Raw genomic sequence first — 18,717 nt, 5'->3', positions numbered from 1 at the left:
TTCCCTCAAAAACTCACTGGGCCTCATTCCGAGTATGGCGGTAAGGGATAGCGGCCACCGGTAACGAGACCAGTGGCGGTGATCCCTTACCGCCATACTCCGAGTTCCCTTTGCGCCCTCGCCCTTAACGCCTGCTTTGAGCAGGTGTTAAAGTCGAGGGCGCAAAGGGGCCTCCAAGCCAATAACGGTGACCGTAATGAACGGTCACCGTTATTTGCATCTTCCCCATTCCCATTGAGCCCTATGGGGGCTCATTTGGGAATGGGGAAGAGCCTTGGTGAATGGGGAATTACCGCCCCGCCAACCTTGGAATGGGGCGGTAATTGTGCCATCCACCAAGGCGCTGCCGGTCCGGGTACGGCGTCAACCAAGGCGTTAATAGCGCCATTGGTTATCACCGTACTCGGAATGAGGCCCACTGTCTCCAAAGCTCTGGTTCTATCTAGGTTGGATTACTGTAACAGCCTCTTTCTAAATGTACCTGCCTCCACTCTCCGCCCTCTACAACTAATCCAGAATTGGACTGCAAGACTTGTCCTTGGCCTCAAGCCCTGGGATCATATCTCTCCAGCCCTGAAATCCCTACATTGGCTCCCAGTGGATGCAAGGATTACATTTAAAACCCTCTGCATTGTCCACAAGGCTTTCCGGGGTCTGGGTCCAAAATACTTTCAACTATCCCTCCGTAAATACCTCCCCTCTCGAGCCCTTCGCTCCTCTACTTCTAACTCCCTCAGGGTCAGTCATTTTTCAAAGAAAATAGCTGGGGCCACCCTTTGGAACAGCCACCTTGCAACCTTGAAACTTGAGCATAACCATCTCCAGTTCCGGAAGCACCTCAAGACCTTCCTCTCCGCTTCTGCTTTTGCCCCTCCCCTCCTCTCATCTGCTGGTCTGTTTTTCTCTCTTGGCACTGTGCACCTGGCCATCCTCTGTCATTCGGGTCCAGGTACCTGCTCACCTTGCCACCCTCCTGCACTGCCTTTGAGCCACCTCCTGCACTGGGGTCTGTATCTGTACCCATACAGTCCCCCTCCCACTTTTCTTCTGCACTTATCATGTACCATATCCAACTAATCTAACACCTGCCACTTGCTGGCTGCATTACCATTGTTTATCGCCATTATTTATTTTGTTAATTATTTATTCTGTTCTCTCCTCTGTTCTGCACTTTCCACTTCTCCCCCTTCCATACACTTTCCCCTTTCCCTTTTACATGCACTTGAGTGTTCTTGATGTCACTGGCCCTAGTAAGATCGCTGTTTTTTGTTCACCCTTGTTCACCTCCCTTTGCCTGGTCGTGCTCTGAAACAATTGTTTACGAGCGCAATACAAATGAAATATCATTTCATTTCAACCCCCACATTAAGGAGTTTTCACTAGAGGGGGAGATGTGGTCTTTGTTGACAGGTCATCAATGATAAATCAGAGCACATGATGAAGGCATTCAGGTCCCTCAGTGGTAAAAAGAAAACAGTGACGATTTTGAGGTAGTGCAAAGTTTGAGATTACCAGGACATTTTTCAATGCAGGTGCCAAAGTTATTGGCAATGATAATTGCATTGGAACAACATAGGGACCCGGTAGTGATGATATATTCAGATTTTGCCAATGTGACATCCAGAGTTCATTCAGGACTACCACGGTGAAAAAGGAGGGGTTTTCAACATGCAGATGGCACTCAAGTAGAGCTTGCCTCATTATTAGAAAGATTGATCAAGGTGCTGCCCTGCCCAATAGCAGCTGCCGTGGGGAAACGAACAGCCCATACTAATGGGACAGAGTATCAGACGGAGAAACAAAAAAGGCAGCATATTATTCACAAAGTCTAGAGATATCATGTACTACACACAAAACATAGCTCAAAATGATGATGAGTGAGAGCTATAAACATTACCATCGACACAATTAATAGAATTACAGGAACGTGCACCACCAGAAGAATAAAATGCATGGATAAAGAGAGGGTGCTCATTTTCCCCCACTGACCTCTCGAGTTACTTGCAGTAGCGTTAGAGCAGTTGCACTACGCAGCACACACCACATGAGAATGTCTTGCAGCAACCCTTTCTGAGGAATGGTTCATTCCTAACCTGCATGAAAACGTTGTGAATTTTATTATCAATTGCTCAGCATGACAAAAATATACAGCTGGATATTCTTTGAGAATGGTGAGAGGCAATACCCCATCTTACAGGCCCATTTCGGCACTTGCATATGGACTATGTCAATATGCTCCCAAGTTATAATGGATATTGATACATGATTGTGAGTGCACACCCCTTTTCATGCTGGATAGAAGCAGGACCATGTACCCATGCAAATGCCAAGTCAGCTGCTAAGTTCCTTGTACATGAGGTGTTTCCCCGATGGGGAGTATGAAAAGTGCTAAGATCAGATAAAAAACCACATTTCGCAAACAAACTATTTTCTGAAATAACATCCCTGCTTGGCATTAAGCACAAGGTTTGTTCTGCCTATCACCTCCAGGCCAAAAGCATTGTGGAATATCTCAATGGCCTTCTGAAGAAACGCATTGCAAAATTACGAGACACTTCAAATAAAGCTTGGTTTCACTGCCTTACCCTGGCTCTCTTTGATTTACGCTGTCAGCCAGGCTCAGACCACCACCTCACAACCCATGTAATAGTGACAGGCAGAAGAATGCACATCCCCACTGCTCCTCCCACACATGCTCGATTGGACACAGAAAGCACTGTGACTGTTTTGGGAAATTAGATGCACGATTATCTAACTGCCATGACCAAATGTTTGAAATTCATTACTCAATAGACCAAGTTGCGGCAGGGAGGCAAATAAGCAAGATAGCAGAGAGGGACGTGTATTTGTAAATGTTGAAATACCACCCCTTCAACTCTTTCTTGGGGACTTAGTATATGTGCAGATCTTTGGTGAGCATTCGAGAGAAAGTTGGAGACATGCATGAGTGAAGTCTCAGAAGAGTGTTTACTACAGAATCCAGATTGAAATGGATCTCCAAGGCTATTATCTTCACAGTACTTAGTGATCCAGTCAAAGTCCAAGTGCTCAAACACATGGGATGTTTATGTCAACAAAGGTTTTCTTCAATAGGGGGAAGATAGTTGCAGATTTGAAGGTGACTGGAAAGAGTCCAGTGTATAGAAAGGATAAAGAGGTCAGAGGGGCAAAGAAAAGTGATTAAGACTAAGACTTTGACTATTTGTGGTGCAAAACTGTCGATAATAGCACAAAATCAGGTAGCACTGTGAAGGATGGGTGCTAATTCAATATAGTATGTAGGGTAGAAGTAGTCAAGCATAGAACAGGTAAGGGAGATGTGGTGGCCAGAAGGGGAGTTGGGGAGGAAGGGATAGGAAGTCAGTGACAGTGTCATGAGCTTTATAGATTTTAGAAGAAAGGTACCCTTCACAGTACTTAGTGATTCAGTCGAAGTTCAAGTGCTCAACAACCTTTGAATAATAGGGAAGAAAAGAAACTCGGTAAAAGTTTGCTGGGACATTTTTGTCAGCACAGGTCTTCAATAGGGGGTAAGATAGTTGTAGATTTGAAGGTGGCAGGAAATAGTCCATTTTAGAGAAAGGATAAAGAGGTCAGAGGGGCAAGCAAAAGTGATTGAGACTAAGGGGCCAATTCATAGAATTCGGCGCACAAGTGGCGCACGCGGCTGGCGCACAGTGTGCGCGTGCGGTAGTCTGCGCCAGCCGCGTGCGCCGAAACACATTCAGGCGCACAGCGTATTCATGGATTCCAACATCCACAACCAGCCGTGGCGCAGAGTGGCGCAGCGACCCTGCAGCAGCGTCAGTTACGCCCCCAAGAACGCCCCTTGCGCAGGGAAAAGCCATCAAAATCCCCAATCCAGCGCAAAGGGCAGCAGCAAACGCAGAGCGGGGAGCGTGTATTTCAGGGGTGTGCGAGAAAATCTACACGCGATTGGGCTGGGTACGTGGATTTCAGGGGTGCGCGAGAAATTCTACACGCGATTGGCCTGGGTACGTGGATTTCAGGGGTGCGCGAGAAATTCTACACGCGATTGGGCTGGGTACGTGGATTTCAGGGGTGCGCGAGAAATTCTACACGCGATTGGCCTGGGTACGTGGATTTCAGGGGTGCGCGAGAAATTCTACACGCGATTGGGCTGGGTACGTGGATTTCAGGGGTGCGCGAGAAATTCTACACGCGATTGGGCTGGGTACGTGGATTTCAGGGGTGCGCGAGAAATTCTACACGCGATTGGCCTGGGTACGTGGATTTCAGGGGTGCGCAAGAAATACTACACGCGATTGGCCTGTGTACGTGGATTTCAGGGGTGCGCGAGAAATTCTACACGCGATTGGGCTGGGTACGTGGATTTCAGGGGTGCGCGAGAAATTCTACACGCGATTGGCCTGGGTACGTGGATTTCAGGGGTGCGCGAGAAATACTACACGCGATTGGCCTGTGTACGTGGATTTCAGGGGTGCGCGAGAAATTCTACACGCGATTGGGCTGGGTACGTGGATTTCAGGGGTGCGCGAGAAATTCTACACGCGATTGGGCTGGGTACGTGGATTTCAGGGGTGCGCGAGAAAATCTACACGCGATTGGGCTGGGTACGTGGATTTCAGGGGTGCGCGAGAAATTCTACACGCGATTGGGCTGGGTACGTGGATTTCAGGGGTGCGCGAGAAATTCTACACGCGATTGGCCTGGGTACGTGGATTTCAGGGGTGCGCGAGAAAATCTACACGCGATTGGGCTGGGTACGTGGATTTCAGGGGTGCGCGAGAAATTCTACACGCGATTGGCCTGGGTACGTGTATTACAGGGGTGCGCGAGAAATTCTACACGCGATTGGGCCTGTGCGAGTGGGGCAGTGTATTACGGAGGTGTGCGGGAAGTTGAAGAGGTGAATTGCCAGTGTGGGTCCTCCCAGGTCTCCCCTCTACCCCCTCCACGACCTCTGCAGGCAGCCCACACCACAGGGGACTACCCTGCACCCCTGGTCATGTCCCGCAGGCAGCCCATCAACCATGGGCATGCCCCCCAGCCAAGCCACATGTCCCCTTGCACCCCCACCCCCCAGCAGGCCCCCACCCATGTCTCCCAGCACCCCCACCCCTCCAGTCACCAGGGGCAGCCTCCACAAGGCCCCCACCCATGTCTCCCACCACCCCCACCCCTCCAGTCACCAGGGGCAGCCTCCACCAGGCCCCCACCCATGTCTCCCAGCACCCCCACCCCCCCAGTCACCAGGGGCAGCCTCCACCAGGCCCCCACCCATGTCTCCCACCACCCCCACCCCTCCAGTCACCAGGGGCAGCCTCCACCAGGCCCCCACCCATGTCTCACACCACCCCCACCCCTCCAGTCACCAGGGGCAGCCTCCACAAGGCCCCCACCCATGTCTCCCACCACCCCCACCCCTCCAGTCACCAGGGGCAGCCTCCACCAGGCCCCCAACCATGTCCCACTCATGTCCCCTTGCACCCCCACCCCCCAGCAGGCCCCCACTCATGTCCCCTTGCACCCCCACCCCCCAGCACTGTGGGGCACCTGCCACCAGGCCCCCAACCATGTCCCCTTGCACCCCCACCCCCCAGCAGGCCCCCACTCATGTCCCCTTGCACCCCCACCCCCCAGCACTGTGGGGCACCTGCCACCAGGCCCCCAACCATGTCCCACTCATGTCCCCTTGCACCCCCACCCCCCAGCACTGTGGGGCACCTGCCACCAGGCCCTCAACCATGTCCCCTTGCACCCCCACCCCCCAGCAGGCCCCCACTCATGTCCCCTTGCACCCCCACCCCCCAGCACTGTGGGGCACCTGCCACCAGGCCCCCAACCATGTCCCCTTGCACCCCCACCCCCCAGCAGGCCCCCACTCATGTCCCCTTGCACCCCCACCCCCCAGCAGGCCCCCACTCATGTCCCCCTGCACCCCCACCCCCCAGCACTGTGGGGCACCTGCCAGCAGGCCCCCAACCATGTCTCCCACCACCCCCACCCCTCCAGTCACCAGGGGCAGCCTCCACCAGGCCCCCACTCATGTCCCCTTGCACCCCCACCCCCCAGCAGGCCCCCATTCATGTCCCCCTGCACCCCCACCCCCCAGCACTGTGGGGCACCTGCCAGCAGGCCCCCAACCATGTCCCCTTGCACCCCCACCCCCCAGCAGGCCCCCACTCATGTCCCCCTGCACCCCCACCCCCCAGCACTGTGGGGCACCTGCCAGCAGGCCCCCAACCATGTCCCCTTGCACCCCCACCCCCCAGCAGGCCCCCACTCATGTCCCCCTGCACCCCCACCCCCCAGCACTGTGGGGCACCTGCCAGCAGGCCCCCAACCATGTCCCACTCATGTCCCCTTGCACCCCCACCCCCCAGCAGTGCAGGGGCAGCCTCCACCAGGCCCCCACCCATGTCCAACTCATGTTCCCCACCCAACATGTCATCACAATCCAGAACCCTGGTCTCTATGGTCAGCCCCCAAATGCAAAACACCCACCCGAGTATTGCATCCACCCACTCATAATTTGCAATCACATCACAGAACACCAATTGGAAGTTCCGAAACAAACACATGTCCCTCACATACACCCAATGGGTGTCAGTGAATCTCAAAACACATAACATGAAATGCATGAAAACAATGAGATACCACACATTGAAGTTCAACAAAAAAATAATGTATTAAAGGAAACATGAATAGAATCAAAAATGAAGAAACAGAAATGTGAATGTAAAAAAATGAAAAGAAGCATGTCCGTTCAATAAAAAAAATAAAAATATATAGAAATCCAAAGTAATGTTGTACAAAGTCAATGTCCACAAAACAAAATCCAATGGGAAATAAAAATAAAAGCCATTGATCCATGGAGAATGTTAAAAAAGAAAGTATGTACAAGTCTACAACTATGTACAATGCAAGAAGCCAGGGTCCATTATCCCAACAAAATAAAGGAAACCTATCTAACTACACTAACTAATAAAAAAAATATATACAAAAATGTGGCCAATGTCCAAAAGGTCCAAATGAAACAAAAACAAAAATGAAACCTAACACTACCTACATAACTATGTACAAGGGCAGCGGGCTAGTTCCACGGCTCACTTCTGGATGTGCCGGGCCAGGGCATCATCGAACTCCTCCTCAATGTCCCGGAGGCGGTCCTCCTCCATGGCCCCGAGGGTCCGCAGGGCCGTCGACGTGTCCACCTCCAAACCCCTGCGGATTGCCTCAAGGCACTCGGCCCGCCTCAGGGCCCTCTGCATGGAGTTCTCCGCCCTGACCATTGAGAGCCGTGCCTCTTCCGCCCGCTGCCGCTCCGCATCTATGGCGTGGCCCAACCGCTGCCACACGGAAGACACTTTTTGTCCTGGGTCCTCCTGCCCTCCGGCCGATGCCTGCCCCTCCGATGTCGAAGGCCCCGAGCCTTCATGGCTCCCACCATGGTGCTGCTGCTGCTGTGCCTCTGCCCCTGCACTGCCTCCTGCTGCCTGCACATCCTCCGCCGGCTGGGGTGCAGTCGTTGACGTGGCCACCCCTGCTGGACGTCCGACTCCCGACTGTGGCAGGGATGCCTCCTCCACCAGCCTGGCCGCACCGTCAGAGGCAGCTCCACAGGGCACCCAGGTGACTGATGGGTGGGAAGATGGCACAGAGGACGACTGGCGCGTAGGGGGTCCAGCTGAGGAGGGGGTCGTGGCAAGCCCCATCAGACGGAGGAATCCGGCCTGGGTGACCTGTCCCAGCAGGCTGACGTGGTCAACGAGCCATTCGAGATGACGTGCAGTCTCTCCATGAAAAGACTGCAGGTCACCTCGCATGGCCCGTTGACGCAACGCCACACCAGCCAGGACAGGCTCAACCCGGGCCTGGATAGCCACGTCCGCAGGCAGAGGAAGGCCAGTTGACGTCAGCTCATCCCCTGCCTGAAAACTGGTCTGGACATAGGCATCCCTGCTGGTGCAAGATGATGCAGGGACAGGATCAGGGACAGGATTGCACACAGGCACCTCCGCGGCGGCCTGTGCTGCCTCCTGTCCCTGGTCCTGCACTGCACCACTAGCACCAGTGGGATCCCCACCCCCAGACCCCGTCTCTGGTGCTTGCACGGCCTCCTCCTCCACCAAACCCCCCACCAACCTGGATGACTCTGTGCCATCTTCCCCCGTTGGGCCCTGTGGGGTCCCAGCTGCCCCTTCTGCTGCCGAGGAGTCCAACTGCAACCTCCGCCTCTTGGACCTCCCCCCGGCAGCTGCGGCCTGGGACGCGGCACCGGACTCCTCACTCCCCGACGAGATGACAACATGGGAGGGGAGCCGGGCCTTGCGTCTCCGGCTGGCGGTGGGATCCCCGCTGCTGTGCTCCACAGCACCTTCTCCGCCCTCTTCATCAGTTGACGCTGCAGACAGGGAGAAACAAAACACACGCATCAGGGCAATGTACAATGGACACATACACACATGACAGTTGTACATGAGTGGCATTGGCAAACCTCAGACATGTCATCACGATCCCCAACACACATGTCATTACAACTCGCAAACACAAGCCATACCACAGCCATATCGCAACTGCCAACACCATCCATACACATACAACAGCATGAGCAGCCAAAGGTGAGCCAGACATCACATGCAACACAGGAAGTGCACCACACATGTACACACACCACCACACTTGCATGCATGTGTACACCTCTGCCAAGTGTCGCAGTGTTCAGACGGGCATCCATGTCACATCTGCCCATCAGGCTTCCACATACCGCTGTCACATGCATCCATGTTGCATCACTGTTGCACCCTTGTCAAATACACACACATGCACATGTACACAGCGCTGATACATGCAGCTGAAAACAACATACATGCGTGACATCACGGACATGTCTACTCACATACACATTCATACAAACTTGTGTGCCCACACAACTGCATTTGGCATGCAAGCCCACACACACAGGCACCATCCATGTCTCACACATTACAGCCCTCGCATGTGTCAGCCCCACGGACCTGTACACCCGCACCCATACTCGACCCCATACAAACAGATGTGCAACCTGCACACTACTGAACAATCACCACACGCACTGCTCACAATCAGGATGCATGTACACTCACCTCTCGACTCCAGACGGGTCTGCCTCTCAAGGACCTGGACGTGGAGCGCTGGGGATATGTGTTCCAGGACCCCCATCTGTTCTTCCGACAAGTGGCCCCGGCGCCCCTTGGCATCCGCTGCCTTCAAGAGGCGCCGGGCCTTGTTCAGGGTCCTGGACCTGAAGTCCTCCCAGCGCTTCTTGACATGTTGGAAGTCGCGGACTGCCACCCCCTCCGCGTTGATGGCAGTCACAATGTCAGTCCAGATCCGAGTCCGTCCTTCCTTGTCGGCGCGGGAACTTCCGAAGAGGGCATCATACTGCCCCAGGACTTGCTCCACCAGGACACCAACTTCGGTGGCACTGAAGCTGGTGCCCCTCTGCCTCTCTGGCCGGGGGTTGTCAGTGGTCACAGATGGAGTTTGCCCCGACATGACAACCCCAGAGGCAGGAGTGGGTGGGCAACTGGGTCCTGGGGCTGGGCTGTGGAGTGATGGAATCCCAGTCGGGAGTCTTTGGTTCCAGCAGGGGTGGTCACACCAACAGCACCCCTGGCTGATGTGCAGGCAGCAAATGGCAGGGCACGTGGGCAGCAGGCAGTCAGGCAGCAGCAGATGGCAGGTGGGAGCGTGCTCGGGGCTCTGGGGGGCAGTAGTTCGGCCTTCTGGGCAGGAGCGTGGTCTTCCGTGTGCTTACGCGTGGCCAGCTTGATACGGAGTGATTTGGCACGTGAAAATTCTGCACGTCAGCGTGTAATTCGAGGAAAGGCCCTTAGCGCGTAAGCGCGTCTGCACGCATACGCATTTTCATTGGACCAAAGGCCCTCAGCGCGTGAGCGCGTCTGTGACGTGACGTGCGAGGGAGTATCCCTCATTGCACGTGATGACAGAACACACGTGGATTTCAGCCAATCGCGTGTGAAAGTTCACGGCACCCCGGAACACACGTACCCAGGCCAATGGCGTCACGTACCCAGGCCAGTGGAACTACCCACGCACCCCGAAACACACGTACCCAGGCCAATGGCGTGTGGAACTACCCGCGCACCCCGAAACACACGTACCCAGGCCAATGGCGTGTGGAACTACCCGCGCACCCCGAAACACACGTACCCAGGCCAATGGCGTGTGGAACTACCCGCGCACCCCGAAACACACGTACCCAGGCCAATGGCGTGTGGAACTACCCGCGCACCCTGAAACACACGTACCCAGGCCAATGGCGTGTGGAACTACCCGCGCACCCCGAAACACACGTACCCAGGCCAATCGCGTGTACGCTCGCTCCCCTCCGATCACACGCGATGACACCCGAATACGGGAAACCAACGAGTCCGCCCACACGGAGGCATCCCGCGCCCGCGCACAGCATAAAAGTGCGCGCAAACAACAAACGCGTATATACAGCGACGATGAATGCCCCATTTGTTGCTGCACTGATTGTGGGACACCGCAGGAGGAGGAGAATAGCCAGGGCACGCATTTCTGCACCACGGACAAGCCTTTTTGGGATGCCTGACAACCAGGTCTACGGCAGGTATAGGTTTCCACCCCATATCATCCTAGACCTGGTCAGGGAGTGGGAAGATGACCTCACATCCCCCACCCTTTGCTCCCAAGCATTGAGCCCCTTGGAGAAGCTGCTCAATGTCTTGCATTTTTTGGCCACTGGGTCGTTTCAGCGGACCACTGCCATAGTGGGGGGGGTCTCACAGGCCACGCAGTCACGCTGCCTACACCAGGTACTGGCAATCATGACAGCGCGCCCCTCAGTCCGCAGGCACATATACATGCCCAGAACACCCGCAGAAAGGCAGGCCGTTGCCCTGGATTTTTTCAGGGTGGCACACTTCCCCAAAGTGCTCGGTGCCATAGATTGCACCCATGTGGCCCTACGTCCACCTAGGGCCACTGAGCACATCTACCGAAACCGCAAGCACTGGCATTCCATCAATGTACAGGTGGTATGCGATGCAAAGGGAATCATCACCTCTGTCTATGCAAACTACCCTGGCTCCACCCATGACAGTTTCATATACAGAATGTCCGCCCTGAGCCGGGCCCTGGAAGCTGGGCAGCATGGCGACACATGGCTCCTAGGTCAGTACAAATGCCCTTGCACATGCATGCAAGTCACACACAGACAAATATCCCAACCCTAATAATCTCAATTATTATCACCTCCCCAGGGGACAGTGCCTACCCTCTGAGCAACCACATGATGACGCCAATCCGGAACCCCACCACACCACCCCAGGTAAGATACAACGCCGCCCATATTGCAACCAGGGGCATAGTGGAGCGCACATTCGGAGTGCTCAAGTCACGTTTCCGCTCCCTTGACCGCTCTGGTGGGCAACTACTCTATGCACCACCAGTAGTGTGCAGGATCATTGTGGCAGCATGTGTCCTGCACAATGTTGCAACACGGCAGGGCGTCCCGGTGGACATGGTGGTGCCCCCACATCCCCAACCACAGGCACAGGCGCTGCCCATGGGAGGGGACAGGGCACGTGGCGAGGAAGCCCGGACCCAGCTTGTGGCCACATTTTTCACCTAAACTCCCACCCCTGCGGAGTGCACACAGGCCTGGCACATACCAGGTGACAATCGATGATGACAAAGTGACAGTCAACTGTCACAACCCTACCACCCTGAGATAGTTGCCATGGAAGTGCCACATCGTCTGCATCCCTAGCTACTTAAACACAAGCTATCCTGTGTGACCAAAAGGCACACATATGACATATGACATGACATGGGCCATACACAAGTATTCCAAGGCCCAATGAGGCAGGGGGGGGGGAACAAGGGAACACAGAGAACGGTACTACTAGGCCAGGTGTCATTGAGATTGTGCAAGTGCAGGGGTAGGGGGAAGGGAAAAGTGCAAGGGGAAGGGTGGGGGGGAGTCCAGTACAGGGGAAGTAGGCCAAAAGAATAATACATAGGTCGCCTGGTGGCAACTGCAAAGATAAGTGCAGACAAGTGCTGGGAAGGGAGGGCTGTAGGGATAGAGAGACAGTACTGCAGTGCAGGGGTTGCCAGGGTGGCAGTGCAAGTGGACAGTGGCTGGGCCAGGGACCGAGGTTGGTGAGAGTGTCCCAGTAGCAGCTCCTGTGCAGTTCCAGTGAAGAATTCTGCAAGGGAGAGGCAGAGAGTAAGCAGAAGCAAAGAGGAAGGTCTTGAGGTGCTTCCAGAACTGGAGATGGTTCCCCTCAAGTTCAAGTCAGCCAGGAAGTCTGTTCCAGGGGGAGGGCCCTGCTGCGGAGAGAAACATACCCCCAGCTAGTTGCTCTGAGAAGCGGATGACCTGGACATGCAAGGTGTGCATCACACACACCTGCAAAACAGGCCATGGCCATCACTGTCATGTCACTCAAACCCTCCCAAACATCAACATGACATGGCAAGCAATACCCATACACTGACGCAGTAACAATAAGGTACACATTGCCATGTCCTAAATGTACAGTGGCATCGGACAATGATGCCTGACCCGGAATCAGATGAAATGACAGACCAACAAAATGTCCCACCCAAAATAAGTCGTTTCCAAATGCATTGCAACAGTCGTAGACGTAACATCACAATGAATGCCTGTCTATATGCACATTATGCATTGCAAAATCAACACTGCAGCTCATGTGTGCAGTGTCCCACTCCTGCATCACACTGCTCAGCGCACAGCACAGTGAACAGCCATTGCGTGTGATGCACACCCTGAGCATCACATCTAAGTGACAGACTACATCAAACATCAAATTCTTGGCATGTACTGGAACCATAATCGGTCACAGAACATGTGCTGCCGGGACACAGTGGGCACCAGAAGGCCAACAGTGTACACGTGGATATGCAAGGGTGGGAGTACATGGAGTACATCCGAGTGCAAGTGTGTGGTTCTGCAGGGACATGCACTCCACATATGCATGTGCACTCAAGTGACCATCAGTGTTCCCTACACATCACATGTGAACATCCACCATGTGTACACCCCAGCATGTCAAACCACAACTATCCCCTCGCACCTGAAAGGAAAACACAACACATGAACAGGCATTGATCAGCAGAACACAACATGTACATAGGACAACAACATTACAATGTCAGAGTTCCCATCACACTGCAGGGCAATGCAACTATCAACAACAACCCCCCCCTCCCGCGCAAATGACCATGACCCGCTGAACAACTGCACCTGGGTCATGGAGCCTCCAACCCTCATTTCCACCTGGCCACAGGATCACCTTTACCCTTCGTGTCCATCTCCCACCTTGTGTGTAAAAAGATGCCTGAACCCTCAGAATCCACACTCATTTACAAAATCACAAAATCCAAGGCATGAAAACGAACCCAAACACCCTCCAGTAGATGACTTGACGTAGCAGTACCTCACAAACGCCAAGTACTACCACAATGATGCAACAACCAAGGTAGCACAGCAGAACAATGTCACGACAGGATGTGAGACATGTGTGGTACATGACACAGGATGATGCACAATGAATGGATGTGTACTGTCACAGGTCCCCTGTACAGGCGCGGGAGTCTCATGAAACAACCACCCACACCATGTCCCGGGTGCCTGCAAGGTCAAACTCACACAGGCCCCTGAGATCATGGTGGGGAATGAGGTTCAGGGATATGCAGTAGGGACAGGTGTAGACACACTGGATGACTGGAATGAGTGGCAGGTGAGGGGAGGAGGAATGACACATGAAACTAGGGAATGCACAAAAATGTACAACCTGCATGAACACATACACAATCCAAACAAACTTGGACATCATTGTCATGACATTCTGTAGTCCAGGCTCAGGAGTGGTACGAACCAACCACCCCCTCTAGGGTTTTGGCGCCTGCAAGCTCGGGGCTTACACAGGCATCCACAACCCCAGTGGGGAAAGAGGGTCAGGGAACGTTGCTTGGATAGGCACGGGAAGCAGGAACACCGGGTAGAGGGTACAGGTTTCATAATTGCATAGGATCACGGGTGATTAGGGAAAAAAACATACCAAATAGGACCACACATACATCCATGCATCAGTACACTCCCCAGCAAGCCTATGCAGGGCAGTTTGTAAGGAAAACAACAAGACACTTAGCACTGGTTTTGAGTGCTGGCCTCCTGCCTGCGCACTCTCAGGGCCGGTTACAGGAGCACTCCAATGCTGCAAAGAGAGACACAGTCACCAACCTGTATGTGCCAATTACACAAAAACACAACACAAAACATGCCCCATAGCAACAAACTACTCTACAAACAGACAATCAGTGCTCGATGCTTCGTACCCATATATAACATCACCCCTGTGACGGGTCATACACAGTCAATGCAGTGAGTCAGGCGCTGGTGGGTGCGTGGCAAATGGAACACCAATGTGTCACAATTCACACAACATGCAATGTTCCCTGGGTAAGCAGACAGACCCATATGGCAAGCCATGACTACAGAGCAAGTTGCGTACCACCATGACCAAAACAAAGTTGGCAGTGCATTTATCATGAAGTACGTGGAATAGACATGCACTGCACCCAAGTATGTCCCTTGCTGTATGTCCCTGTGAGCTGCCCCTTTCCATGTCTCTGAAGGCTACATGGTTGATACAAGTGCCTCAATGAACCTTGGTGTACCGCAGGGTATGTGCCACTGCCCCTGCATGTGTCCCAGACAACCCTACTATCAACAGCCATCAGTCCACAAACACATCTGAGCTGCATTGTGTGCTTCAACACCAATATTCGTCTAAGCTCACCCTCAGTGCTGTGACTAAGCCTGCATGTGCAACTCGCCTGGTGCAAGCTTTGCTGTGTCGTGGCCCCCCTGTGATGCTCACCTTGCCTGGAGTTCCTTGGAACATGTCAGCAGTTCTAGGATGTGGGTCTGCAATCACTGTGGCTCTGCTCGTGCACACATGTGCATGTGGGCACCAACAAACGGGTCAGGCATTCCGTCGTCCAATGGGCCATGTCTGCTGCCAAAGGTGCTCTGGTGCCTCATCCCCCTGCAGAAAGTACATGGAACAAATGATTAATGCATCGAAGTGATCTGTGTGTGTCTCATCAGGCATCTCATTACTTGACCATGTCAGAGAGTCACATCACAAATCACACCATCAGTCCGTCTTTGACTTCCAAAGTGTGGAACACTATCTACAGCATGAATTGCAACAGGCACGTGTACAGGAAAGAAATGAGACATAATACACAATGCATAGCAATCAATGTCCACATTAATCATGACACACCCCATCTAGCAAAAGCTGAACAGTGGACAATTACACCTAAATCATCCCCACTAGGGGTGTCAACACAAGTCACAAAGCACCAGACATGCCACAGATATGACAGTCCAAAGCCCTTGTGTAAAATTCTGTAACACCGAACCATCCTTGCGAGCCCATGGATAAGGGAGGCAGGAGTGGCATATGTGAGTCAAGGAACCCAAGCAGCAAACACATACACAAGACAACCATGAAGGGCCCAGCTGGAACAGACAGTGGATGCCTTCAAAAACCACAAGGCACTGCACTGTCACATGAAAGCACAATAGACTACAAATTTTAAACTAACTCAACTATTAACTAATTACACTAACTATGGAAAACCTACATTACCTATTTAAACTAACTATCAAACAGAAACTTAACTAACTAAACTAAACGAAAAATCAAAAATGGCCACATACGACCCGGGGGGGAGGGGAGGCACCCAGGAGGGGGGAGGTACAGGGTGCTGCTCAACATCCACATGCGATGATGCCGAGCCAAAAAAAAATACCTCCATGGGCTCAACGCCTGCACAGCACGACCTATGTGGGAGATAGATGGTCGTCCGAGTCTGGCTCATCCTGGAAAGGAGGACGTGGCACAGTAGCCTGGCCACGCCTAGCCGCAGCTTGCCCCTCGTCGGCAGCAAGTCTGCCGGACAGGTGAGCCTGGTTCTGTGTGGCGATGTTACATAGGTCTGCATGCAGAACCTCACGTGATACACGTGCTTCCTCTTGCAAGGTAGCACGTGTAACACGGAGTTCCTCCTGCAAGGCCTGGCTGGACAACCGCTGCACCTCCCGGCAAGCCTGTAGCTCAGCTGAGATGGTGCGCTCAAGCTGTGCAAACCTCTCCTCTGCCTGCTGCCTCTGGGACATCATAAGGACACCCAGAGTGGATCTGAGGGAGGCATACTCCTCCCTCAGGCCATCCATGTGCGCATCTGCGTGAGCAGCAATTGCTTGACGCAGAGACGACATTTCAGCCTGGCGTGCCCTGTCTGAGGCCGCCATGCCCAGCCTGAGCGAGCGGGCCGTGGACCGTGCCACCTGCTGCTGGAGAAGCACCTGCCTAGCAGGGGGGAGCACAGATCGGGCCACACGCTCCATGCTGTCAGCGATGTTCTCCATTGCTGCCCCCTGCCGTTCGGAATTGGCAGTCATGTCTTGCTCCCACTCAGTATACAGCGGTTGCGCGCGGCGACCGCGTTGCCGGGCTTGACCCCTGCGGGACCCAAGGACCGGAGGTCCTCGCTGTGTTGGCACCGCCTGCGGCTGCACGACTACATGCCCCCGTCGACGTGATGTCCCAGGCACATCAGTGACTGGTGTGGAGGGTGACCCTGCGTCCCGATCCACCACGGGCGGAGGAACCAAGACTGTCTGATCCCTCAGTGCAGGTGTCGCAGACAGAGGAGTGTCCACATCAGAATCACTCACCCCTGACACATGGACTTGATGGTCATCCAACTCAACATGGACGTCAGAGTCGTCATCAAGGCTGGACTCATAGGCAGCCAGAGACAGGATGGACTGCAGCACTTGGGGGTTTTCGTGGCCTACCACCCCACGACCCCCACTAGTGCCGGGTTGATGTGGTCTTACCAACCCTGTGTCTGGCGTGACAACACCATCCTCTGCATCCATTGCGTCATCACCTGAAAAATAGAGAGGAAAAGGTAACTACACATGTCAGAAGCACACAACACACACACACACCGACAGCAAAGGCATCCGGCAGACATGTGACACACAACATATGACCTGGCATGCATGCTGGGTCTACTTAGAATAGCCACTGTGATCAGACCTGTTGAAAGGTGGCAGTTTGCATGGAAGTGGGTCTATGCAGTGCTGAAAATGTGTACGCCACTCACTACCTACATGTACAAGCACTCCATGGTGTGTGCCAGGAAATGTGAAGGCAGTGCAATGTCAAATTCAGACATCACGTGCATTGTGTATTCAATGTGTACCATGTCTAGCAGCCAAGCACCCCTCCACCCCAGTACCAAAGCAGGGATGCCTAGCATGGTATCAAAAGGCTGCCCATACACCTGTGTATTGACAAGCAGTGTTGACTGGCATCAACAGCTTAATGTGAATCAAATTACAACACTGCTAATGATGCTGGGACAGTGGGCAGGACACATGATGGACGATCCGGAGGCCAGCCACGTGTGAAGAAGACACGACAAGAGTTGGACAGAGTCATTGGCCATTGAACAGGCTGAGGCCTGTGAGCCACACAGATTGTCATTGCCTAAACATGTGTGCAACGCAGGACTGAGCCACAGTTGACATGGGGAGGCCGATAATATGGCAGGCAATGTATGTAACCAAGGACTCATATTACAGTGCTCATCCAGTCAAGGACACATAGGGGCATGCGTGCAATGCACATGGAGCATGAATGGGCACTCATGTCCCTGCGGGACATCTGACCCATGCACAGTACAAGTGGGATACCCTGCATCGAGTACTAAGGCTGTACCACACGGCATATGTCTGGCAGTTTCTAAGCTGGAAGTTAGCATCTACACAGGACACATGAACAAGAAACTACACATTGGCAAGAATGTAGCAGACCAGTGCAAAGGTGGAACTGGGGTGCAAAGTGGCGGAGGAGGGGCAAGGGAGCATGCCTATATGGAGTCCCGCATGCAGGCAGAGGAGACATGCATGACGGTAGCATTGCATTACTTACACCTCAGAACCATGTACACGTCACATGTAGCAGCAATCATGCACAACACATCCCACAAGTGAAACACACACGTCCTCAACAACTACGCTTTAACACTCACTGGACTGGGCATCAAAGTCCAGCATCTCTCCCACACCTTCGACCAATTCTGGTGGTATGAACTCCGCAACGAGAGCCTCATGCGGAGTGAGTTCTTCCTCCTCTGGTGCAGGCCCACCGCCAGTCACCAGAGTCAAGTTGTAATTTGAGGCACGCTTAGCCTTAGTGCTGCGCTTGATGTCATTCCAGCGCTTTTTGCACTCCTGCGCTGTGCGCACCTCATGGCCGAATGAACTGACATGTTCCGCAACATGCTTCCAGTGGGTGTCACATTGGGCAGCCGTAGTCTGACTATTGGCACCCACTAGCATGTCACGGCTGTGTCCCCGCACGTAGTCCACGAGGAAGTCCAGTTCCTGCTTACAGAAAGGCTTCTTCCTCGACGTGCAGGAGGTCGTGGCTGTGTGTGGGGTCCCAGCCTGTGCACCTCCTCTTGGACTGTGGCGCAGACCCTGGCTGGCTAATGCCGCCCTGACCAGTATGGCCAGTGGGTTCGGTGGATTGAGCCGAGGGAGTGGCAGGTGGAGGGATGACCAAAGGCCTGACTTGTGTC

The 18,717-nt window shown here is 53.7% G+C and overlaps 1 long non-coding RNA gene across 2 annotated transcripts in view; it reads right to left on the bottom strand.

The window, feature by feature from the left end:
- The window catches only part of LOC138515553 (uncharacterized), a 396,996-nt gene that overhangs the window by 179,687 nt on the left and 198,592 nt on the right, over positions 1–18,717 (bottom strand). Inside the window, exon 4 of one of the 2 annotated variants that reach the window (XR_011282072.1) lies at positions 1,998–2,093. The exons of the other annotated variant lie outside the window; for it this stretch is intronic. This is a non-coding gene — a long non-coding RNA (uncharacterized lncRNA). Of the gene's footprint in view, positions 1–1,997; positions 2,094–18,717 lie in introns of those variants that run through there. 2 annotated transcript variants of the gene reach the window in all.

Source organism: Ambystoma mexicanum, chromosome 6q (genome assembly GCF_040938575.1).
Source record: "Ambystoma mexicanum isolate Mex_15411 chromosome 6q, UKY_AmexF1_1, whole genome shotgun sequence".
Lineage (NCBI taxonomy): Eukaryota > Metazoa > Chordata > Amphibia > Caudata > Ambystomatidae > Ambystoma > Ambystoma mexicanum.
This window is presented reverse-complemented; position numbering and strand designations above follow the sequence as displayed.